This window comes from Cyanistes caeruleus, chromosome 14 (assembly GCF_971803275.1).
Source record: "Cyanistes caeruleus chromosome 14, bCyaCae1.hap1.1, whole genome shotgun sequence".
In the NCBI taxonomy this organism is placed as follows: domain Eukaryota; kingdom Metazoa; phylum Chordata; class Aves; order Passeriformes; family Paridae; genus Cyanistes; species Cyanistes caeruleus.
Genome location: NC_141714.1, coordinates 7585178 through 7610751, shown reverse-complemented (window position 1 = coordinate 7610751; position 25574 = coordinate 7585178). Strand labels below are relative to the sequence as shown.

General features: G+C 37.5%; 1 protein-coding gene and 1 long non-coding RNA gene across 18 annotated transcripts in view; one reads left to right on the top strand and one right to left on the bottom strand.

Moving 5' to 3' along the window:
* MAMLD1 (mastermind like domain containing 1) overlaps positions 1-25574 on the bottom strand; it is a 256179-nt gene that overhangs the window by 197579 nt on the left and 33026 nt on the right. The window lies entirely within an intron of this gene.
* Positions 16600-17304, top strand: LOC111928499 (uncharacterized). The gene is made up of 2 exons (XR_002864133.2): positions 16600-16683; positions 17179-17304. It is a non-coding gene; the product is annotated as an uncharacterized LOC111928499 (long non-coding RNA).

The following is a 25574-nucleotide window of genomic DNA, read 5'->3' as shown; positions in this document are numbered from 1 at the left end:
CGTATGTAAGTACTTGAACAGCAGGGAACTGGACCATCTCAGCTCATTTCAGGAACTCATTCAAAAGTAGTGTGACCAGCAGGTCCAGTGAGTTGCCTCTCCCCCTCTCTTCTGCTCTTTTGAGACCCTGCCTGGAGTTCTGCATCCTTCTCTGGGACCTCCAATGTAAGAGAGATGTTGCAGTGAGTCTCAAAGATGTTCCAAGGGCTGGAGCACCTCTGCCATGAACACAGGCTAAGAGAGCTGGGGGCTTTCAGCCTGGAGAAGTGAAGGCTACTGGCAGACCTTACAACACCTTCCAGTGTCTAAAGAGGCTACGAGAGAGCTGGGGAGGAACTTTCTACAGGGGCATGGAGTGATAGGACAAGGAGGAATGTCTTCAAACTGCAAGGGTTTAGATTAGATGTTGGGAAGAAATTCTTTCCTGTGAGAGTGGTGGGGACCTGACACCCCTAGAGACCTGACCCCTAGCTTCTCTAGGTTGCCTAGAGAAGCTGTGGATGCCTCATCAGTAGAAGCATTCAAGGCCAGGTTGAATGGGGCTCTGAACAGACTGGTCTATGGGAAGGTGTCCCTATCCATGGCAAAAGGTTTGGAATGAGACAGTCTTTAAGGTCCATTCTAACCCAAACTATGCTATGATTCTATGATGATTGAATGATTTCACACATGGAATATGGCAGGTCTTACTTTGCATTGCACTCCAGGTTATGATAAAAATTTGAAACGTAGACTAAAATCCTCTCCTGTTTTAACTATCATACTTCCAGTTGCTTCTGTGGAGCAATGCTAATTGCTTAAGAACAGGACACATTTTAAAATTCCTAATGGAAACTGACTTAAGGTTTCACCATTGGGATCATTGAATGCTGCATCAGTGTGTGGGCTGTATGTGAACAAAAGGGTTTTCTTTAATACATGCTGAAAATGGAAACTATCATTAGCGATGATGTACTGACTGTGAGGCATTTTTCAGTGACAACTTTTACAGAGAGAACTGAAGATATCTGGCCTAACATTGAATTCAGGGCTTTTTTTAAGCACAAGTCCGATACAGAAATCCAGTGACTTGCTAAGTGTCCTACCTGCACCTCAAAGAAACATACCCACCTCATGTTTTCACATGAGGTGTTCACCTCATGTTTTCTTAGTGCAATATTCATCCTAAAAAAGCATTTAGAGACTTAAGCACATCTAAATGTGATTATTTGTATTTGTACAAAATTTACAGGTAAATGTGTACAGGTCAATTCACCCTGACTAAAATAAAATCAGCCTTTAAACTGAGCAAAAAAACAGTTTCAGAATAAAATTTCACTGGGGTTTTATGAACTGAGGAATACTACAAATTTAAATTACAACTTGATAAAAGATAATCCTTGAAGAGATGCTTCCTCTAAGAGAAGTTTCTATCTTAAAAAAAAAAATAAATTATAATTTCTAAAATATACATACTTATACATTTAAAAGACTGTTTAGTAAGAACTTCATGTGCTCTGATTCTTAATTTACATTGTAAATGGATTAAAAAGGGATATATTGTGAACTGAAGTCAGGACAAAAATCATATAAAAAGGGCATGAAAGGGCAATTTGAAGAACAGACGTTATTTAAATGGGTTGTTATTAAACAACAACATTATTAAAAATGGGTTTAAACTCACTGGAAGATCAGTGGATTTAACAGCAACTGCAAAACAACTTACATTTAAACTCTTATTACACTAAACCTCATAAAACTTAGGCCCTGCTTAGATTTATTGGAAAGATACAGAATAATATGAAAATATTCAAAAAATCTATTCCAACACGTCTTTAAAAGTAGTTCTAAAAAGAAGTGGTAAAGACATCTGCCTATTGTGGCAGTTCTTTTCTCTGTTCCTATTTAGACCTTTATTACAGGGGCACAGCAAAATGCCAGCTAATGAATGAGAATCCAGTTTATTTTCACTGGTTCCCCTATGATCAGTCCTGTATAGCTGAAATGTGTTTTCCCAGCCAGGATTTGACTTTCAGATAAAAATACCAACTCCACTATATTGTGGTTGCATACTGATGCTGGACTTTTTACATCTTCTCTTTAACTAGATACACAAGCTATTGTTTTAATTGAACAAATAAAACTGTTAACTCTAGGCTGTTGTACTCATTAACCTGCAATGTAAATACAGGTTTCTTTAGCAAATTATCTATCACCAGGAATGAAATGTGTGCAGACTTCACATGTGACTTTCCACTCACTTTCAATTTAATAAAAATAGAATCCCTAAGTGTTTGAATGTACAGTTCCCACTTTATTTCTAAATTTGGGGCATTACTTTAAATTATTGTTTGAAGCATCTCTCCCTTAAGGAGATCAGAAGGAATAAAGGACAATGTCTAACTGTAAAGTCGTGATTGTGGGGGAATTTTCTTTCACTCGGTGTTCTGTCAAAAGCTGTTTTGTGGCATTGCAGAATGCCATGATTTGTTGTATCTTACTGCAAGGTGAAAGGAAACCTCATCATCTGATCACCACTGTATCTTTACAAGACCTGAAGATAAAGTATGAAAAATCTATAACTGCAATGTTATGTCTGTTGCTGCTGCACTCTTCATTAATCAATCAATGTCTCTCAACAAAGCTCTTTCAGCCTCCTCCAGTAGCAGTTAGACCTATAATCAGCTAGACAAAAACAGTTCAGAGATGCATCCTTTGTGCTTCTATGTAATATACATACACTAAAAAAATCCTTCAGCGTGCTATTCATAACATATTATGTAGTATAGAACGCACCACATTATGTGCTATAATCACAGCCATTACTTAAATTGGCCAAAACATTTTCTTACGTTCTGGAGTAAATTTCACTATTAAGACCAAATGGATTAGAGCACTGTTTCCCTTCCACAAGTAAAACACAATCGTTAAATAAGTCCCTGACCTTCCTGTGCTTGTAAGAGTACTGTTACAGAAATTACTAGTGTAATGATTTGTAAACATTTGCACCTGATATACAGACATCTTCTGGATAATTTTTAATAATGAAAGAGAATTTTCCATATTTTCTGAAACTGAACAACAGTCATCAGTGGAGCAAAAAGCATCCCGTGCTGCATCGATAGGAGCTTCAGCTGCTGCCATTACCGTGCCATTTCAGACTCTGCTGTCCTACGGCATGGATCGATTCACTCGCCTTTGCTTCACCATGGTTCTCTAGGGGCCTGTCTCACCTGAATTTAGCCTGTCATTTTCATCCCCTACTGTTTTAATAAAAAGTCAGATTTGGAAGAGTTAGCATTGCAGCTAGTGACTGCAATTTTACCAGATTTTACTTTGATTTTTTTGTAGGTGAATAATCCAGAGGGGAAGGAGGCCTTCATTTCACCAGCTTGTCCACCTTGTGTAGCCCCTGCACAGGAGGGCCAGCTGATCCATAGTGATCAGAGGTCTGGGTCAGCTGCACAGAGGCTTGCAGAGAAAGTCATCTGTTAAGTACTCAAGGAAAGATTTATTTAGAAAGCTTCTGTAGGAGGCCAGTGATGTGGATACAAAGGATGACAAGTCCCAGGTGCTCTACTTGTTTTCAGGGCAAGAGCAAGACTTACATTGAGCTGGGCTGCTCTGGAAAAGAGCTAGGCAGAAGCTTGGTTGCAGGTATGTTGTCTGACTCTTACAGAAATGCTGGGAAGCAATGAACTTTTACTTTTAGTTTAAAACTCCCATTACACTCCTATAAGATTTTCTAAAGATCTCAGCACTGTAAGAGCTTATTTTTGTCCCACTAAAATCAAACATCTGTCTGTTAGAGAAGATGAGAGTACCTCAAGTTAAAAAGAATATGTTAAAGCATTACAAGAAATGTGTATCTTTTACAAACCAAACTATAAAATGCTGTGGTCACAACATGCATTATGATCTCTTCAAACAGCTGTTTAGGCATTTTAATAAAAAAATAACATACAGGACTTGCCTAAAATTTAAATCCCTCCTTGTATAAATATCTCTATTTTCAACTCCTTGAAATAACTTGTGATGAAATAAAAAGAAAAAAGCTAGAATAGTACAAAAGTTAAGATCAGAGAGATTTTCTTACTCTGTATTTTCATACCCCACTTTCCTTAACAGTATCTGAAAATGTGAATTTGGCTGGTTCCTTTGAGAAATTCATGGTGGAACATACTCTTACCAAGAGTCTGAATTCTTAGAAATCATCATTGGCTACAAGTGGAATAATACACATTCATTTTGACTTTTTCAGCATGACACTAACTACCTGAGCTCAAACCCACACATTCTGTGAATGGATAGTAAAAGCATGAATCACCAAGCTAAAATCTAATTCTCCAGACACTAAACTTCCCTGCATCATTTATTAGCAGATACAAAGCCAACAAAAACTTTCACCTTCCAATTCCAGTTTCCAAATGCTATCATCATTTTGATCTTCAGTGATAGAGACTACTGGAGAGCACACCCACAGAACATTGCTCCTACAAAATTCAGAACATGAGCAAACTGGGACAACATGCCCTCTAAAATATTGCAATGCCCTTCATTACTGTAAGATCTTAATCCCAGTTTAGATCTGAATAGGCCAGAGGTTTTTGGAAGCCTGAATCCAGTTCTCTACATTGTAGTTGAGGTCTGTATTTACTGATGCAAATACAGCACCTGAGTTTTGATTCAACTTAAACCACATATCCATTTTCACAATACAGAACAGGCTGTATGGGAAAGTGTGGCAATAAGACTGTCCCTGAGGGTTAACTGTATTGGATGTAACATGCTCCAGAGAGCTGTATTCAGCAACATGGGGTCAAACACACAACTGGATTAGCAAATCTCATTGGACAAGTCTGCAAACCACAACAGATGCTGGCAATCACAGAGACAGTATTGGAGTGCAGTCTCACCCTAAGTATCTGTTAAGGTGAATTCTGTCAGGGACCAACCTTTCACAAGCTTCTTTGGATAGAAACAGTCAGAAGATCTTTTCTGTTTGTCTGCTATCAAATAAATAGGTCTTAACATGTACAACATTTTAACAAAGGTATCTAGCTGTGTTAGTTCTCTATACGAGGAAAAAGCCTCCCACCAAAACATGGTGACAGAATTAAAACTAGATCACCTCTCTCAGTTATGTGATTTCCAACACTGAGAGAGACTTTACAGCAGAATGTGCTGCAGACCTCAGAAGTCTGCAATCACTCAGAAGTTAGCAGGGAATTTTAGATTAAATTTTTTTCTGTAATCTTCTGTCAAGTATTGGTACACTTTGCAGTTAATACAAGAATCAGATTGATTTGACAATGTACCTGAACATGGCACCACAAATGTGCCTCTTTATTGCTTTTATTTACTTACCAATTTGAAATTGTGGTACACTTCTGCAAGTGTTTTTATGAAATCTACAGCCAGAGAGGGAGCTGACAGTCTTGTTGGCTTCTAACAACTGACTTAGTTAGCACTCTCCTTTAGGCTTGATGTTTTCAAGAGTAGCTATCATTCTTCCTTTTCCAGTCTCCTCTAACTCCCTGCTCTTTCTTCAGCTCCTCCCCAACCCTCACCTTTTCTGTTTATCTCAGGAGCAAATGCTAACAGAATTTATATTCAGCATTTTGTCACATGGCTGACATCTATTTTTCACTTGTCAGATTGACCAAAATGAAGGCAAAAACATTTTAGTATCTAATCAACTAATGCAGATTCTCTGAGTTAAATCATCATCAAAAAGGGGTTCTAAAAAATACTTGAAAATTATTGAAGGAAGAATACTCAGGCTTGGATAACAAGGGACAAAATTTCTGCATATCCATTAAGGATTTGTTTGGTTTTTTTTAATAAACTGGAACAAGGCAGAGGATGACCACAGCTAAAAGCACTTTGGAAAAATAGCTGTCGTGGCCTGGGTGGTGGTCCAGGTACTGCGACTTTCCCAGAAAAGCATCCTTGGATGGACACTCTTGGGTGTACAGGCACTCCCTGCCCTCCTGAATGTGATCTCAGCTCTGAGCCCTGGAAAGGGCTATAGCAGCTCATCCAGCAATGTCCAGGCAACACAGAAGGAGGGACAGAAGTCTCGTGTGGTATTCCACAGGGAGCCTTCATTCTCAGTCCAGGGATGTGGAGAACTCCAGCTACCACGAAGGGGTGAGGGATAAAAGATGCCAGATAGTCAGAGGCAGCAGGGGTTTATTTACAAGCATCAGGACTAGTCAACTGAGGGTTCAGGGTGGAGCAAAGGGGAAGGACCAATGGGGTACATAGAATTTGCATGGAGAATATAAAATCTGCATGGGCTGCAAAGCATGCTGGGTGGGGGGGGTCAACTCCTTTTGTTGTTACCCCAACAACAAAGGCACTCCTCTAGGAGCTTTCCCTCTGAGGGATAATTGTGGATTCTATGTTAATCAGCTCACCAGCCTCCACAAACAGCCATAAACAGCAGATCATTTTAGAACAGATCTATCTGTAAAAGAAAACTGAAAGTGAGTAATTCTTTATCCTCCAATAAAAAGGGAAAAATTTACCTTTGCTGCCAGTTTGAATAGGACCAACCATGTTTAATATATTCTCGGTTGTATTTTGCCCTAGATGAATCAATTAGAGGCAACCATTCCCCAGGGTGAAAATATACATTAAGAGGAAAAGACGTCATGCCAAACAACCTTTCATTTATTTAAGTAGTAGTAGTAGTAATAATAGCAGTAGTGGGGTTTTCCCTTGCTCGCAATGAACGTAGGTGGATTTTATCTTCAGTGAAACATCAGTATGCAATGTAATAGTGGTAAGAAACCAGGTGACACTCCTCCCTGCTTGATAACTCAGAGCTCACTTTTCTCTTATTGATTCTCCCATGTAAGTGGCCTGTATGGAACTTAACATCAGCATGTTAGACATGGCACTATGCTTGCCATGATTTCAATGCTTGAAAGAGAGTGAGCCCAGTAAGCAAAAGGTTTCCAGCTGCATGAACCTGCTTACTGCCTGATATAAGAGTATTATCTTATATCTGTATTAGCCTTGGCAGAGAACTATTTCAGTCACAACTCCACTTGATTTATGTAGGGGATCCATGAACATAAAGCCAGACTTGAATTTCTAGGAGCTGATATGGTAAGATTCACTTTATCTACTGCTGTGTACAACCAAGGTAAAGCAGCAGCAGCCTGGACTGGACACTTTTGCCTATGGTATAGTAAAGTAATTTAAGAGAAGATGGTTATTTTTCCCTTTCTACTAAAGGAATGGGGTGCAGTAACATCTTTTCTCAGTGATGAAGAGATCAGAAGGAGTTTTGATATTTGAAAATACACAGATCATAGTTATATCAGTATTTAGTTAAACTGAACATATTTAGGTGGATGAGTTCCGACAAACTACAGCCCTTTAAGGACCCTGTCCTCTCTATATTCCACCACAACAGCTCCTTGCAGCTCCACCCCTACCATTCTGCCTTCTGCCTCCTCAGCTGCACAGTCGTCTCAAGATGACACAGCACTCTAACTTCAGAAATGGCCAATAAAACCATGAAGAAAAATTTTCTAGCCTGTCTAGCCACCATCTCCAAGTTCATGAAAGCAGGTTTTCAAAGTTGACAGTTCTGTTTGATATTAATAATGTCTCTAGAAGCACAGGGACACATGTGACTAAATTCTGAAAATGTTTCTTACCTAACAAGGTAACACTTTCCTAAGGAAGAAAACTAGTGGTATTTATTCTCTTTTAAGGCTATATACTAAAGCTAAAATGACAAAAAACAATTTTTAGGTTGTAACTTTAGTAGTCTCTGTAAAGGCTGTAAAAACAAGAGAGCCAAGCATCTTTTTGAATTTTAAATAAACGATAAAGAGAGGTGTTTTAAAGGTCAAATATTCTACAAAAACAAAGGAGTTCAACTTCCAACTGCCTAAATGCACAAAACTTCTTTATATGTCTAAAACAAAATTGAGTTTTAATAGTTAATGGGGTGGGGAATTTAAGAAAGGGGGGTTAATCTCTGTATTCCAGGCATGAACTAACCACAAAAAAACACCACAGAGTGGGTGAAGCATTCGTAAGTATTAGCTGATCCCAGAGAGAGAACATTGCACTTAGTGGCTCAGTAAACCTGTCCCACAAGACAACTTCTTTGTTCCCTCACACAAAGCAGATTTAAGCTTGTTTTTATGCAGGATTCAGGATTTGGTTCTGGTATTTTATAAGTGGTAAAATGTGTTCAGGATGGCCTGAACTCAGGACTCCTGAAAGTCAGGAGTCTTGGGCTCTGTTTGCAGATAAATTCCCAGTTTCCATGTGTGTTGTAGTATGCTTATTCAGTTCTCATAAAATTGTTAGTGTTTCATCTGTTTGGTATGTTCCTGGTTCTCCCCCATTTACTGCTTTGGTTGGTTCCATTTGTCTGTTACGTAAACCCCTCCCAGTTTTCCTGAATGTTCCCTGTCAATCACCTTTACCCTCCCCCATCTCTCCATCCATCACTGTAAACCCCACCTCTCCTTCCAGCTCCTTCCATGTACATCATCCCTTCCTCAGAACACTATTGGTTGTTATGTTGTATTCCCGCCTTCTTTGTATCCCCATTGGTCCCTGACATTGTAACCTCCTCCCCTTACCCCTCCCTCCATGAGCTCCCATTGGACCCTGGACTGTGCCCACCCCTAAGATAAAACTCAGTGCACAGAGGTGCTCTGTGCTCTCTTCGGTCCTGATTTCTTCCAGCTCGGACCCTTGTGCTCGTCCCCTCTCCCAAATAAACCTGTTCCTGGGAAGTACAGCCGAGTGAGTTTCCTCCTTCGTTTTGCCATCACCCACGACACCTGATTTGGCAGAGCCCGGCAGGATTCGGTGCTCTGAAGGTTCTGCAGTGGGATCGCCTTTCCCCTGCAGTTCCCCACTCCTGGCAACTGCCCGTGCTGGAGTGGCACCATAGAGCTAGCACAGAGCTCGGGTGCGGCCAAGAGCAGCGTCACATGTGATATCAGGCTGGTCACCCAGTCTTGCAGTCTTTCAGTCTACCAGCCTGAGTATGGGTATAATGATATTTGTGTGAATAAGATATTTTAAGATGAGTATTTGCAGCATGGTTTAAGAGACTCAGATGAAAAGAATTACATAAATCCAAAGGATTAGAAGATGAAACATGAAAAATTCTTTTCAGTTATTTTAAACTATTGACAAGAAGAGTTTTTAAAATTTTGTTAAATTTGAACATACATTTCCAAAAAAAAGCTTTTGAGGCAAAGTTTCTAATTCTTTTTTGATTACCCTTTTTTAACAAGCTTGCTTCATTTGCAGCAATAGGAGAGCAATTGAAATGAAATTGTAAACCTACAGAAGTCAGAATATATCGTAGATGTGTACAAAACGTACCAGTTTACAATCTGCAAAAGCTTCCATTCAAAAAGGAAAGCAAACTGACACACACTGGAGCAGCAATCCATTTTGATAAAATGCATGTCTTTGTGAATCATAAGCAGACTTTCCACAAAACTGTCTCTCTTTTTCTCCTGATTCCCTGCAGACATGTGCAATTTCTACTGCCTGTCAGTTTATCAAAAAGACCAGAGCATCAAATATCAGCTCTGGATTGTCAGGTCTGATCCCTATTTCCTTTCAAATTCCAAAATACTGACACATTGATTGGAGTTCCTAGTGTCAGAAAACAGCACTTAAGAGACATTTTTGCTAAAATACAGCTTCTGATCCATCTTTTATGTTGGGTTGAAGTTATCTTTGTTCCTTTTGCAGCCTCAAGAATATTGATCTGGGACTCATTAATATATGATTTTCACCAAGTAGTAAGCAATTCGCTCAAACAAAACAGTTCTTTTGTATAAGCTTTTAAAAGGGGGCCCATCAGAGGGGATTGATCTAACTTATTTAGCTTTCCAAGATATCCCTTTCACACTTCCATGAATTGCCTGGATTTTTAAGTTCACAAATGTAAGTAAAAAAATGGACAAGTGCTTACAGCTACACAGAATGCTCAGTGTATTGCAAAGTTCTGGCATCTTAATAACATGAAAAAGTTGTGACCCCCTAGCAACAAACATTTTGATACACACACACACACACACACATACACACACTGTAAAACACTGACTATTATCTGTAAAGCATCTTTAGCAAATACATTATCAGAGCAGATTTTCTCCATCAGATAGTACCTAGGAATAATATCTCAATACAGTGTATTGATTCTGACACAGGGTCCTAACTAAAGTATGGACCCCTGAGGTACTCAAAAAGTCATCCTATCTCCTCAACAACTGCCCTTTCTCACAGGAGACTGTGAGACTGTTGGACACTGCCCACATCTCTAATTCTGAGACAGTAGCAGCATTTGGGGTACTGCAATAGTTCCACAAATTGCATAACAATGGATTTGAAGCACTCTAATTCAAGTGTACTCTGTAATTTTATGTAAATGGTTAATTTGATTCTCCCTCAAGTATGGAAGTCAGAGAATGCTGCAGTGTTTCTCTAATTATGCTAAGTAAGCTCACTTTTTTCCAAAAGTGCACAGTGTCGGGAGGTTTACTCCCTCCCTCTCCCATCAACATATTTAGCAATTTGTGCAGACTGTATTTGGTTGTGATGCAGAATGAAAAATTTGTTTCTGTCTTCCTCTTCAGTGAATACACTTTTCATTTTTCTTAAAATGTTCATATTTAAACCAGGAACCTTTCAAGAGTAATTCTTCTACATAAATATACGTGTATGTTTTTTTAAAAGCGCGTGTGGATGTATACATGCACATACACAAATATTTTGATCCAATAATCACCTTTTTCTGGGACAGCCGTAGAGGGAAATATGAAATACCTGTTCCACCATACTCTCAACTAGGCCTCTCCTTTCAGGGACAAACACTGTCAGGGCTATTGTTAAACTGTGCTCACACATGGGAGAATGAGAGACAGGGTATACACTGCTTGTACCCACTGGATGGAAACTTGAAGAAGCTTCTCAATAACATTTGAAAGAAATGAAGAGTAAGAGTAAGTGGGAAATTTTACAGAGTTTGAACTGGGATTAGAGATCAAGGAATAAGCAATCCTTAGAACTTCCAATGAACTAAAACCTAAAATAATATAATATAGATCTACTAAATTCTTTATGTTAAAGCAAAGATTGACTTTTCTAAAATTCTTTGCAAGACATCTACCCCCTTCAAGAATGTTGTATGAAAAGTTACATGAATTTTATCACGTTCATCCTTAAACCTTTTTATATCTGAGCAGTGATATGAAAAGCTTTTGCACTATCCTTATAATTAATTTTCTATTTGTGTTAATTTCAGAGAGCTTCAAAACACATCTGTTATTAAAAAAAATAAAAATACTAGGGAGACATTCAGGGTGGGGGAGGAGAAAACAATACAACATTATATGTGTTCTAATTTGTAAAATCCTAAATTTCCAAAAGCAGAAATGCTTTTTTCAAGCACCTGAACGTAGAATGAAGAACAATACTCCATAGGCAGCTCAGAAACATCCTGCAGCCAAGGGAAAAGATGCATAATTAACTGAAGAGGAGTCTAAGAAGCAACACACAGTGTTCGTGGGAGCTGGCCCTGTGCAGGCGCACTGCAGTGCAAGTACAGATTTCCTTCTGCAGGAACTGACCTACATTTATTGCATGAGCTGGAGCTGCATTTGCTCCTCTCACCAAAGGGGATGTCTGTTTTAAGGCTTCCAGATAACACTGGTTATTTCCAGAAGAGTCATGTACAGAACAGTGAATCCATGAAAAGCAAATATCTAATTACAAGGATACATTAAACATTTCTTGTTAATACACTGTATTTGTTTATTGTGCGCTCATTAAAACACATACATACACAGACACGTATACTAGCTAAAAGAACTAATTTTCATTTTGAGGCATGAAGAAAACTGTAAAACCTATAATGGCCAGAAAAAACCCTCTTTTTCTTTTTCCTATGCTTTTTGTTTTAGAGGATCTAAAATACTGTGCTTTTTATATAAGATTATGTAAGATTAAAAGGATAAATAGATGAATGACAATGAAGAATATGTGCTGTGATGTTTTCTCTTTATTGCAGAACCCTGTCTTTATGCAAGTAAATGAGTACTTTCCCAAAAAGTATTAAGAATACCTTTGGCTAAATGGATTGGTTATGAAGTCCTCAACATTATTACTTTTGATCCATTAGCACTTCAAGGCCAAGCCAAGATCAGTGTAGAACAAATGATTTGTTGACAAATCATTTACAATTTAGTTAATTAATACCAAAAGAAAACCAAGGCACAGAGAAGTTGAGTGGCTTTCTAAGGGTCATAAAGTAGTTCAACAGCAGAGGCAATAAAAGACCCCTAGTTGACTTTCAGCCCATTTCACTTCCCACTAGTGCCTTTCACCATGCAACACACAAGGCCAAATTTTCTCCATGTGTTACTTACTCTGTCATATAAAAGTATGAACTGGTATAAACAACATGGAATTATTTCTACTGGAATTAATTAGAATTGGTATTTAATTTCTAAAAGGATTCTAACATTTATCTTTCTTAGAGTGAAAAGGAATTCCTTGTTACTCACACAAAACAAGAACAAAACCAAATTAAAAACAAAAACTAAAACAAAACATTTCCAAGGATCTAAAATATTTCGCATGCCTTTTAAAAAGAAAGGGTAAAAATCTACCCTTCACAGTTTCTTAATTCTTCATGTCAGTTCTTTTATAATCAGAACCTCATTACTGCTAAGTTTTGAGAGAAGCAGGTATAGGGAAGGTATGAAAACTTTCAAACTATGAATGCCTTCAAATGCAGAAGAATCTTCTGTCAGCATGGATGCATATATGTGGATTGGGATGAGAGATCTTTGCAAAGGCATAAAGCAACTGAGTGTTAGCAGGTTAAGAAGTCAGACACTTTTATTTTTAGGGAGATGAATCAACATATGACTCAAATATTGTGCAAAACACTAAGTAAAACATGCCCTGAACTCCCCTGGAATCACCATGGTAAGCCAGAGCTCTTCCTTGCTTCATCAGTTGTCATGAATTGCTGCTTATGTGCAGAACTTCTATGTCATCTTTGATGCACTTATACAACAAAGTGTTTGACTCAGTATCCACTGGCAGACCCCCTTTTCTTCCCTGTCTGTCCTCCAGGGCAGAGCAACAGTTTTTCAGATCTGTTTCTAGTCAGGTCATGGTAAGGCTGACTCAACTTCAATCAGACTAGGGTTTTGCCTATACAACTCTAAGTGGTGCAACACTAAATCCACCTGTAACACAGGTTTCTGTGTTAGCAAGCCATACTCAGTGCAGAGCAGGCAGCGGTGCTGCCAGCTGCCCATGGAACCTCGCAATCAGCGGGCAGTTATGCCTCACTGGAATGGCCCGTGAGCTGGGGAAGTGGGCACAGTGCCACACCAACAGACGGGCAGTGGTCTGTATGTCAAGTGTGGGTACTTAGGGCAGGATTCCCATGGCTATCCAGGCTAAGCTTGCACTTTGACAAAAGAACATGCAATTGCTAATCCAGCTCAGGACTGGATTAAGTACGAAGGAAAAGGAACAGCTTCTATCACCACTTGGGACTCTGGATGGCCGGGTGGCTGGAACAGAGAAAAACCTACTGCTGCATTTTCTTTTGTCTTTTAGCACAACACTTACACGGGAAATGATGTTCTGACCCGATGCAATATGAAAACCACGAGCTACTGTCCTCAACTGAGCAAGAGCTTTACTTCCTCTTTTTAATATACATCCATATAAGGAATATTCATCTTGCCAAACCCCCTTATTCATCTGAGCAAGTATGTGAAGTGCCAGTAATAATTTCTCTTTTTCTGCTGTGCTTTGTTTATTCCATATTGGGAACAACTGCTATGCAAAACATACTCCCTGCATTCCACTTAAGTTCCACATACTCGATTTTTCCTAGCACAGAATTAATGTGAGGTATTGTAAGGCAGAGGTGTGGAGCAAAATCTCCATTGATGTCACAATCTAAATTGCCTTAGAAGTGAATATTTTGGGTCCAACCTGACCCTATTTTAAGCTCAAAGTAAATCTCAAAACAATCAATAGGATCACAGAGGGTTAAGTGAGGGCTGGATGTGTATCTTTAGTAACTACAGTACAGAAATTATTACCTATATTTAATTTTATGTTAACGCATGCATAAGCCCTCTGAAAAGGATATTGTAAACAACCAAATACTCCATAATCAGGACTAGTTATACTTAGATGACAACATTTAGTACCTCTAGGTCATTCAGGATCACAGACTTCAAATAATTTCCATTACACTTCTAAGAGGCAAGAGGTATTATCACCATGCTACCTAAAAAGAATTGACACCACAAGCAGCTTTAAGGAGTTGCTTACTTTGGATGAAACAAGTGGCAATTGTTACGGATTTACAAAAAAGTTTCTGATTCCTAATTTTGTGGCCAAACCACTAGATCTTAGCTAAGGTTTCAGGGCCAGAAGAAGTAATTTTTTCTAGGACTGCTAGGATTGTAGCTAATATAATGTATGCTATAAAGAAAAATCAGTCATTCTGAAAGTTGAAAAACAACAGAATTTGATTCATAATGGCATTTGCAGGGTTTTGAATAAGGGGGTTAAAGTAAGGAAGTTTGGAAGCTGCACAGAGGAATGGAAACAGAACAGAAAGGGACTGCACATCATTTGCAGACCTTTGCAGTCCTTTGGGATCATTCAATGCATAGAGCATTGCAACTAAGGTCACTGGGAATAAGTTTGAGCTTGAATGCAAGTATTTAAAATACCTTTAATACTGATAATCTTCGTAAGACAAAGTAATGTTTCTTTATTATTCTGCTCTAGAAGAAGTTAGAAAAAAAAATTATATTCATGTTCTCACCAGTATATAAATCACCACTTTCGTCTGAACAGTTCCCAATATTTTTCTGAATTTAGTTGCATGCCTTTAAAAAAGCAGCATACATTTCATGAAGGAATGATGTTCTACTATATTATATGATCATAAAAAACCATCATAAATTTGACATGATGATATGCTGACCTTTCACTTACATCTCCTTCTGTCAGAAAAATAAAAAGAAAGAAACCTGGTTTTAATGAAAAAGGTGCAGTGTAGCAATCCTTAGTTCTATTTAGAAACTCAACAATCAGGCTGTATTTGAGCTGCAGTATTTTGTGAATGATACTGATAGTTCAGCACAACTACAACTAAACTTCTGTATCTTGGTTCTCATATTCCAACATTTACATCATGGTGATTAGTTACAATTTTCAGTGGTATACCAAGGGCATATTTTCTATTTTTATCACACCTGAATATTTTTCATCAGTGCCAGTCATTCTACAGAACCAGGAAAAATATCATGCAGAAGTAACAGAATGCCAGCATTTAACACAAGGACAACCCAATCCTCTTTAAACATGGGTTGATGAGCTGGGGAATGCAGAATGCTTTTGGATTTGCCTGTCTATAAGTGGTTCTGTGAAGAGAACTCACTCCATAACAACATAAGCTTTGTGAAGCTCCCAAAAATGTGAAAAGCATGTTGTGCTGTATCTCATTTCTATGTAAAATTAATGAAAATAAAGCAGTGCACTTCCAATGCATAATGAATAACCATGTCAAACTGTATCAACTTTTTCGGACTTTCCCTCTTGAGGGCTTTTAAATGAGGTCAACAGCACACGTATCTTTACGTTTGATCTGAGTGGGAGCAGCACACAGTAACAGAGCTTGGCCATGCAAAGTGCAGTAACAAGCTCTTCTCAATTCTGGTGATGAAAAATAGAATACTAAATACAACCCTTGTATATTTGTATGAGATAAGGACTTCACAGATTCAGTTATGGAGAGAAGACAGGACTGTGAGTAGAATACACAGTCCTCATTAACAATGCAGAAAAGATCAATGCTAGCTAAGCACAAGAATGACAACCCCATATGTCAGATTCAGTAGGACCAACAACACGTGCCTGCTGAGGGGGAATATTATTCCTTAGAGAAGTTTCAAAGAATCAGGCTAAATGCTCATGTTCTACCTTAGAAACTGGTAATTATGATCCTATCTTAACAGAAAGCAGCATCAGTATGGTCACAAAAAGTAAAAGGCAGCACTAATTAAGTAAAACTACTACAACAGCTCATGTTCCATTTTCCTGGTTGGAAGCTGACCAGATCAGCACAGCTCAGCTCAATATTGTATGTTTTAGTCCTGGTCCATGCAAAGACACTATTTCTTGTCTATGACAGACCACATGTACCAGAAGTACAATAATAAACAGCAAATGTGTTGCATAACTCAGACTCTTTTGTTCTGTGCTTAAAATAAATCAACTACTGTTTCATTACTTTAATAAATGTGCTTTTATTATAGAAGAGAAAAATTCTATTGAATAAATTATTGGTTGTGTTCTGGAGATCTCTCTTAGCCCTGGAATCTCCTGCTTGATTTTTACTAAATCTGTTAATCCCTCTTTATCCCCAGCAGCCTCACATTGGTATGTCCCAGGGAAGTGACAGATATAGGAGTATTGGAGATCCTTCCCAGACACTCCAAGGATCTGTCTCCTCTGCACTGCTTTCCCAGGCTTTCCTGGCTGTTTCACAACCTCCATTTAGAACCTACTGTGTCGTCTTTGCTCCTGAGAGGCTGCAATGTAGTGGTCATGGATAAAGCAGCAACCAAGCAGCTTCAGGCTTGCTGTGCACAGGTAAATTTAGAACATGTTGCAATTCCCATCCCCAAAGCAGAATCAAATTGGAGCAGTCAAGCCTGGAGTCCCTAGGCTGAGCAGCTCCCTCTCCTGGAAGGATGCTCTTCCTGGCCAAGTCATAAGATCCTACCTGGACGCTTGGGAGAGGACAATTTGTGTTTTTTACGTACAACTCCTTGGGAGTTGTACGTAAGATTCTGTTGCAGGTGTTTTACGAACAGAACTAACTTACTTAAGAACTATTCTTCTACACCAGTGGGGCTAGAATTTTAAAATAACACCCTTACCTAAAATTTTTAATATCAAAGGTAATTTTTTTGTTGTTCTTATTATTTTTTCTCATTGTATTATTTTATTTATCATTAAATATATTTTCAGCAAAACTTACAATATATGATTTCCAATGAAACTGTAGGCACTGTAAAATATAGTCCAAGTCTCTTGTCCTGGAGATCTTGTAATCTATATATACTATTTTGTTTTGTTTTTTAGATGGAGGACATAAGCACTGACATTGGTCTCATAGGCAGTGTCACAGAAAATGTCAAGAATCAAATCCACATCTTCAAAGTGTTATTCTAATATTTTAAAAGAAAGGCAATTACTTTCATAGATATATTACAGCTTTTTTATTATTGTTATTATTTGAATATTTCCCTTTGCCAAATGTTCTCTGCCTCTAAAATGTTCTAACTGGAGTGGGAATGCTTTTATTTAACTGGAAATTAATCATTATTTTTCATTAATCAGTACATTTTGTGAAGTTCAAAGCAAAAAGGTTATACTTCCATAAATTCATTCTTTCTTTTTGTCTTCTATGCAGAGGCATTGTTGGAGTGTTTCTCTGCAGCCCCTTTTGCACCACTCACAGGAAAAATCAAACCAGGCATCAGGATTACAGAGCTGGGCCACCAAAACTTTAAAGACATCTTAATTACAAACACAAATATTGTTTTCTTCTCAACACAAGCACCCATAAACCATAAATCACTTCACAGTTACCTCTTAACAAAGATTAATCCCCACTTAAAATGGTAATAAAGAGGCACCAATCCTCCCCTGAAATGCTCAATCCTGAAATGGGAGCCTCTTGTCAAATTTTTTTTTTCTTTTGCATTTACTCATGTAATTTAAGACTTGTTCAGGAAAAAACTGCTTGGTAAGTTTGAAATACAGGGACTTCTTAAAATTATGAGAAAAACCTAGTAAGTGCAAACATAAAAGAAAGCTTCTTCCTTTAACCCAGCTCTTGTCACATTGCATCTATTCAGCCACACAATTTCCAGCCATGATGGTGGGAACACAACATTTTTATGTTGATCTTCAAAGTGATTTTTCAAAATGGGTGTTTTGACTTCTATCTTATCATTCAATTGAGAACTTGGAATGTATTTAAGTTGTTTCTGGTGTACAACTTGTTAAATACATTTATTTGAATTCATTCAATATTTGTACTCAGGCCTGTCATTAAAAGCAAAGAGAATCCATGGAAAAATTACAGCTCAGGAATGTGATCTGCAAAACCATACCCAACCTGTCCTGATGTTTTTCTCATCTGTATGTCAGCATTTCTCGTGAGGATGAGTCAATGCAGTTGATTTTGACATTTTCTTTATACATGTTATATATGTTATTTAAAACAAAAGTTAGTAACTAATGATACTTTAATTGCACTGAACTGGCAGAAAGGGCTTTGGAAGAAAAAAAGCATTCCAAAGTTCCTGGAGAAGAAGCTGCAACTATGCAAATTGTTCACAATCTCAGCAGTCTGGATGGAATTTAGGGAATTTGGGCTAAGCCCCCTAAGTGAGCAGAACCTACTGGGAAGGTGGAGTGGCTAGGCTAAGTGATCACTAATTTGGGCTCTCTAAGGTAATTTACATTATAGTAATTAAAGTGTAGATTCCCTTACTGTTCTATTTACAAACTCCATTAACCTATGACCTTTCTCTGAAGTTTACACCCAACTGTTCTAATTTTTTTTCCTGAGCAAAAGAAAAGCAGTTCCTATGGAAGTTATTTCTCACAATAATTATTTGTATTCAGAGCCCAAGAGGTAGATAAACATTTAAAGACAAACCAGCTGCAATGTTGTGCTGTGTATACTACAGATCCACTCTTTTGATCCTTTAGATGAACCATTGCTAATATTCTTGGTTTTGCCTGCATTGATTTTGCTTTAAGTACAGCCTACCATATTCTTTTCATTTAGTTGAATTTAAAATGATGGGTAAAATCCTGCTGCAAATTACACAGATGCAAACAAAGAACATATTTTGACCCTACATTCTTATTTGCCTCTTATTAACTCGAATTTAATTACATTTTAGTAAGCAAGTGCAATAACTTTTATGCTATGCATAGACACATTATATGGCAAGAATTAAAAAAAAAGTCTAGAATTCTGTATTGCAGAAAAAAATTCTGTATTGCAGCTGAAACAACATGGTATCTGCTTCTCTGAACAGATATGACCACATCCTAGTCAGTGAGTAACAAACAAGTTTATTCTTATCCACAGCTGAAAGGCTCTGAAATAAATGTCAGTTTCTTGCTATGTCTTAATACTTGTCTCACTCTTCCAGCATGTTATGATTTGGAAAGTGCTGCTTCTGGATGATAGACCTTGAAAGCTGAGGGCAATTGTTCCCATCCAGAGGCTCGTCAATGTGCAAGACAATCGCTTAAGAACATGAAGTAGCAAAAGGAGGCTACATAGTAGTGTGGGGGAAAAATCCTTCCCCAAGAAAGGGAAGGGAGTTAATCTGAGACTTTCTGCTTTAGGGGGCTGAAAATAGGCAACATGGATGTGGATTTCTGGAGAAAGGGGCACATGCTGGGCTGTAGAGCCACACTGCTTCTCACAACACGGGGAAAGACTGCACAGAGAGAATTAATGAGTGTGTTGGGCACCAGGAAATTAAACAGCATCATAACAATCAGTAAACAACAAAGCTCCAGAGTTGGTCTCAATTCGTAGACCAGGCCTCAGGAATCTACTGCCCTTTTACTGGTCCAGCCCATGAGAGACAGCTGCATCAGGCATTGATACAGCTACATCTGTATAGATCAATACATTTATATGCAACTAATGTGAGGAGCAGAGATATGTGCACATTCACGGAGACACTGCCTTTCTGCTGTGGGAGGTATGAAAGAATATCTTATGCTTGGCTCCAGAATTATATTCATATAGATATCTCTTGGATTTTTTTCCAGAAATAACTTATGACAAGATTTCTATATAAAATAAAGTTTTAATTAAAAATGTATTTCCCAATACCACAACCTAACTATCCTTCAAGTTCACATTTTCCCTTAGAACCGGGATATGCTTTTTTCAGTTTACATCACTAAAAATACACAGCATGTTCATTTGTTTCATTGATACAAAGACATGACCATCTGCCATCCTCAAGACACCTACAAGAGATTGGCGTTTTTCTAACTAATCTTGGATATGATATATTCATATCACTTTTAATGTCTCTGGGAAGAGACATCAAGACCTGAGACACCAGAATTTGAAACAAAGAAGTAAGCCTGCACCTATTCCTTAATAAATAAGAAATTTTGTCTCCTCCAAATTGCAAGTAAATTTGAGTTAGTGCAATAGATTATGTTAATCAGATCATCAAGTTGTCATGCTGTTAGTCCTGTCCTACCAGTAAAACGTTAAAGGATGCAATGCTATTCATAAACAGAGATACATTTTCAACCAAAAACATAAGTTAATTGAATTCCACCAAAATTACTGTCCCTAGTCAATCTGAATACAGTTTCTTATCCACATTTGCTCACCAATATGTAAATAAGGTGGATGATGTCTGAGAGCATCTTATTTATATGGTGATTAAATAGTAATCTTTCCCAATAATTTCCCAGGATGTAGATGCCACTGCTTTGGATTGGTTTAAGATTATAATCAGTGAAAGTGCAAGAGTTTGTTTAATTAAAGTTATTTCAAATTATGATGAAATCACTTACATTTTGACTAATGTGTATACATCATAGTCCATGATATATGTGGTCTCCTATCTGTTGTTCCAATCTCTTCAAGGGTTTGTATTCACAGAGGACCGATACCGTGTTTTGCAGGAAAGATAAGAGATAAAACGCACATCCTGAGTAAGAAGCAGAAGGGATCTCATGTGAAATCCAAGGAGGAAAATTTATAACACATGTTCAGAGATATGGGGGAGAAATGTATTTGTGATAAACTCAGCAACAAGCTATATCCTAGGCTAACCTTTTCTCCTGACTAAAGCAAAGTCATTGCTGATAACAGAACAAAAACAGTCACCAAATAGGATTTGAAACATTACAGAACTTCCAGTTTTTAATTAACTCCTGCTAATTTTCTCACATACAGACATGACAAAATCCATTGGACAACCTTTCCTGTAAAACTTTTAAAATCCTGTATAATTTAACTTGCATGTTAGTCTGAGGCACATTCCAGAAAAAAACAGAATGATGTAAGACATAATTTCTAGTTTTGCAGGGTTTTGCTAAAACTAACAAACCAATTTTATTTTTTGCATAAGTTTATTTTTAAAAAATCATATTTTCCATACTTCTACATGAATAGAAATTACAGTTTTAGTGTTGTGCAAGCATTTAACTTTTGATTAGAAAACAGAAGTTGCAAATCCATTAAGTAAATAATTAATCTGTAAATTATTGAACTAGCTTAGTTACCTCTTTACCAAACAACTACAATCACAGTAATTTTGACGTATCACCTGAGAGGAAAATGAAAACACCAGGGGTTTTGATGGTTTTTTTTTTTCATTCTGATCAAAAGCCTATAGGAGGACTTCTTTTCTTGGCCCAGGAGAAGGTAACATGCCAGCAATGACAGTACCTATGTCCAGTATTGGCATAACTAAGCCTCTACCTGCTCTCTCCCCTCTTTCCCTCACCTAGGAGCAGTAACTCCTATAATAGCTATGTATGTGTAGTACATATGTATTGTATATACATACATCTAGTTCACATGCATTATCATGAAATAATACAGCTAAACCACAAAAGCTTTCTTAAAACCATTTCTATTGTGTCCCCTCTTCACGGACTGTAAGGCCATTTTTTTTTTATTATTAATAATATAAAAATCCTCACACATTTGAGATTGTAGTTTACAAGTAGCCAAACTTTCAACAAGAACAGTGTAAACCATGTCCCAGTGTTGGCTGAGGCTACGGAAATATTTATTATGTAGATTCTGAAGTATTCTAAAATAATTTCACAATTTGAATCCATTCTTAAAGATGTTTCCAAAATGTGTATAAATCACATCAGTTTCATTGGACAGCAAGAAACCTATCTTTTTTATCTGCTTGATTTCAGACTGTGCTTACCGTGTGGTATCATTATTAGGCATCAAGAACAAGTGTGATTTTCTTCGTTGGTGTGAAAAGAACATACAATCAGTCTCCAAACCTACAATATATGCTAGAGCAAGCACCTTTCTTTTAGGGTAGCTTCAAATCTATAATTTTCATTCATTTCCTGCTGGCATTGTTATTTCTCATCTCCTCTCTTCTCCCCATGTAACATATGAGAGAGTACTAAAAAAATAAATAAGTGGACAGATGAATGGAGCATTCCTCACTTAAAAAATATACTAACTAAACCCCAAAACTAAACCGAGTCCCCAGTATTTCAGAAACCACCTGTTAATACCCACTAAAATGTGTTTTATCACCATACTGAAATGAACAAAGCTTTGAAGTAACTATACCCCTGACCAAGGTTTTAGTGATGACCATTCTGTCAAACATACTACAGACAGCACAGTAGAGTTACTATTTTCTCTGTTTTTTCATTTATAGTCTTTCTAGTTGCAAGGAAAAAAAATATGCAAAATGTCACCCTAGATTTAGATCTCTAGATTTAGCACCATGTTTTTAACAGAGCTACAGATTGACTCAGAATACTTTAAGGACAAATCTTGTCATGAATACCATGTATGAAAACGTCTCCTCTATTGTTTATCTGCTCTCCTGAGAGAGTAGTTTAGATATTTTTATATTCAATATGAAAACTTCTACTTTATGTCTATCAGTGTAGTTGTTGACATCAAAACAATTAACCAATAAGTGGGTAGTTGCTAATAACATGTACATCTGAACTAGTACCTGAATCTAAAGCACACTACTAATCCCACTGATTCTAGGATGTTTCCCACCTGGCTGAGCCCCATGTGCAGTGTTCACCCAGACTGACAGAGTGATCCAGACTCTGAGGGATAATGAAACAACAGAACTACAAAATGTCTCATTCTGCAGAATGTGAATATCTTCTGAGAGCTAGCACAATCTCCTCCTATAATTTTACCTACCAGTATACCCTTAAGTGTCTCAAAATCACTTGATGCAGTAAGGTCTTGAAATCTGAAGACCAAGTGACCTATTTCTCTATAGCTAACTGGTCCACACATCCTGCAAAGCAAAAATGTAATTGTGTCTGTGTGTAAAGCTATCTGGGGGGAGCCCCAGTGTATTTGCATGCTAATGTAATGGATTGTTTTTAAAGATAGACCTCTCCAATATAATTGAGGTATCAGAAAGAAGATTCTTCAGTTATGAAGAAGGGGCATAGTGCATTATAAACCAACTGCCTTGTGCAACTAAGTGCTCTACATGCTGTACAATCCAAAAATATAGTTGGCCCTGTCTGTTAAGCTATTTTTGGGAAAAATAAATCATTAGCATGCCAAAAACAAATGCCAAAAACAAGTGCCAGTTACAAAGTGGGGAGTATGACCACTGTGACCATCTGCCTCCTAGATGAGTGAGCTACATTTTTTGGGGGGGGAGGGTGGGAGGGGAAGAGAAAAAGAGGACCCCCACACCCCGACCTGCTTTCCCCCCAAGTCCTCTCTTTCTTACTGCTGTCCAAAATAAAAACAGGGCTCAAGGGATTTTATGTAGAGGGCATTTGCAGTACTCTGAAGTAGAGGAGTATCTTTCAAATGAGTCTTCTGTTCAGACTGAGATCCTGACAGGAAGGATCCCTGTCAATGGGAGTACTGTGTCTTTGAACACTGTTTTGGGTTGGCAGTGATTCTCTCCTAGGGATGTTCTTTATTTCCACATGGAGAATATGGGTTCCACTCAAATACGTGCAGAAAGTTCTTTAGTCATGCAACAGGCTTAACTTTTTCCATTACTAAGTATCAGTGAATTAAAGACATAGGGGAACGGCTCTCTGTGTACTTGGAATAACAACAATGGCACAGATGCTGCAGCTTACATGATCCCAACACATAATCAGCTGTGCCAGAAAAATACCCAACATTTTTATAAAACGTTTTTGTGTTCAGAATGCATGAAATGGTTCAAAACCACCTGCATCTTTCATGTATAAAACACTTACGTATTCCCATGATCCAGAAATACTGATTTTTACATTTACATTAACTTTGTCCAGATTTCTTTTGCATTGAGATATTAATGAAAGGAAGTTTCTTCTTCACAACATTATTACCCTTAGGGAAAGCTGCAGAGAAGTTTCCATTAGATTGTACCACTTTAAGCAGCTCTTGGCAAATGCTTCTGTTTATTTTCCTCGTACCATATATTTTGGTGGTAAAATAATCCAAATGTGTCATTTTAAGTGGATACTGTGAAGAGTCACTAAAGACACTTGAATTGTAAACTGAAATTAATTGGATCATGTTTTTGGAGATTCTGATGGGACCTGGTAAGAACATGAGTCTTCTCCTGTGTACATCTTGTAGTGGAGCAGGTAAGTGGAACAGAATTTATGAATTGTGCACCATTTCTTCTCAGCCTTCAAGGATTTCCCAATATGCATTGCTCATGTGAAATAAATTCTACAGTCTGCATTCAGGAATTTCGACTCCTGGTCTTCGATCCACAGACTTCAATTTGTCTTGGGAACATGCCAGTAAAATCCCTGGTGAAATGCAAACAAAAAAAACCTTCTTGTAAAAGGTTTTACATGTGTATAGATAGGTAAATTCCTATCAGTAAGTATTATCTCATTAAACCCAAACATCTGTCCTGCTGTGGAGCATAAGTAGTTTCGTTGCCTCACATTTCCTGGTCATATTTATTTGCAGTTTGTAATGAAATGTTTTTTACACATCTATATACCGGTTTTAATACATTTTAACTATTTCTGCTGGGATATCTACTATAATGATACTCTAGAATATCTATAATTTACTCATTCTTTAGTCAGCTTTCACTTTAAACATAGAAGAGATTAATTTCACAATATTTTAGAAGAGGCATGTACTTCTAAGCTGTTCTTGGAATGTTTTGTTTACTTGAATTTTCTGTCTAAGTGGAAACTGATAGACTGAGTCAGCAGGAAAAGGAAAAAAAAAAAAAAAAAGAAAACAGAAATGCAGTCAACAAAGATTTTCTTCCAAGAATGTTTACAATCTGAAATATCCCAAAGTATTTGATTAGCAAACAAAGGCTACCGATCTAGACAGTGGAGCTTTCTTTTCTGTCACTATCTCCACTCTTCAACATGCTTACATGTACTTGCTTGGTCCCTCTCATCAGAAGAAACAGAAGATGAAGTCTGCCCTCAAATTATATTACAAAAAATAATTATATTGCAATAACAAAATAATCAACCTGATTTTACCAGGATAACTTTCTAGCTTTCCCACACCATACTTTACTAATACACGAAATTGTAGCATACATTTATTAATGAAAATATATTCTATTAACACAGCAGTGTGTATTAATAAAATTAAGCAGAGTTTTACAAATTAGAAAAATTTTGCTATCACCAGAACTTTGTAGTAATTTTTTTCTAAATACACTTTTTCAAGTTTGTTGGGGGGCACTGGAATAGAATGCTTTCCTACCATGTATTTTTTTAAAGTAAGTGCAATT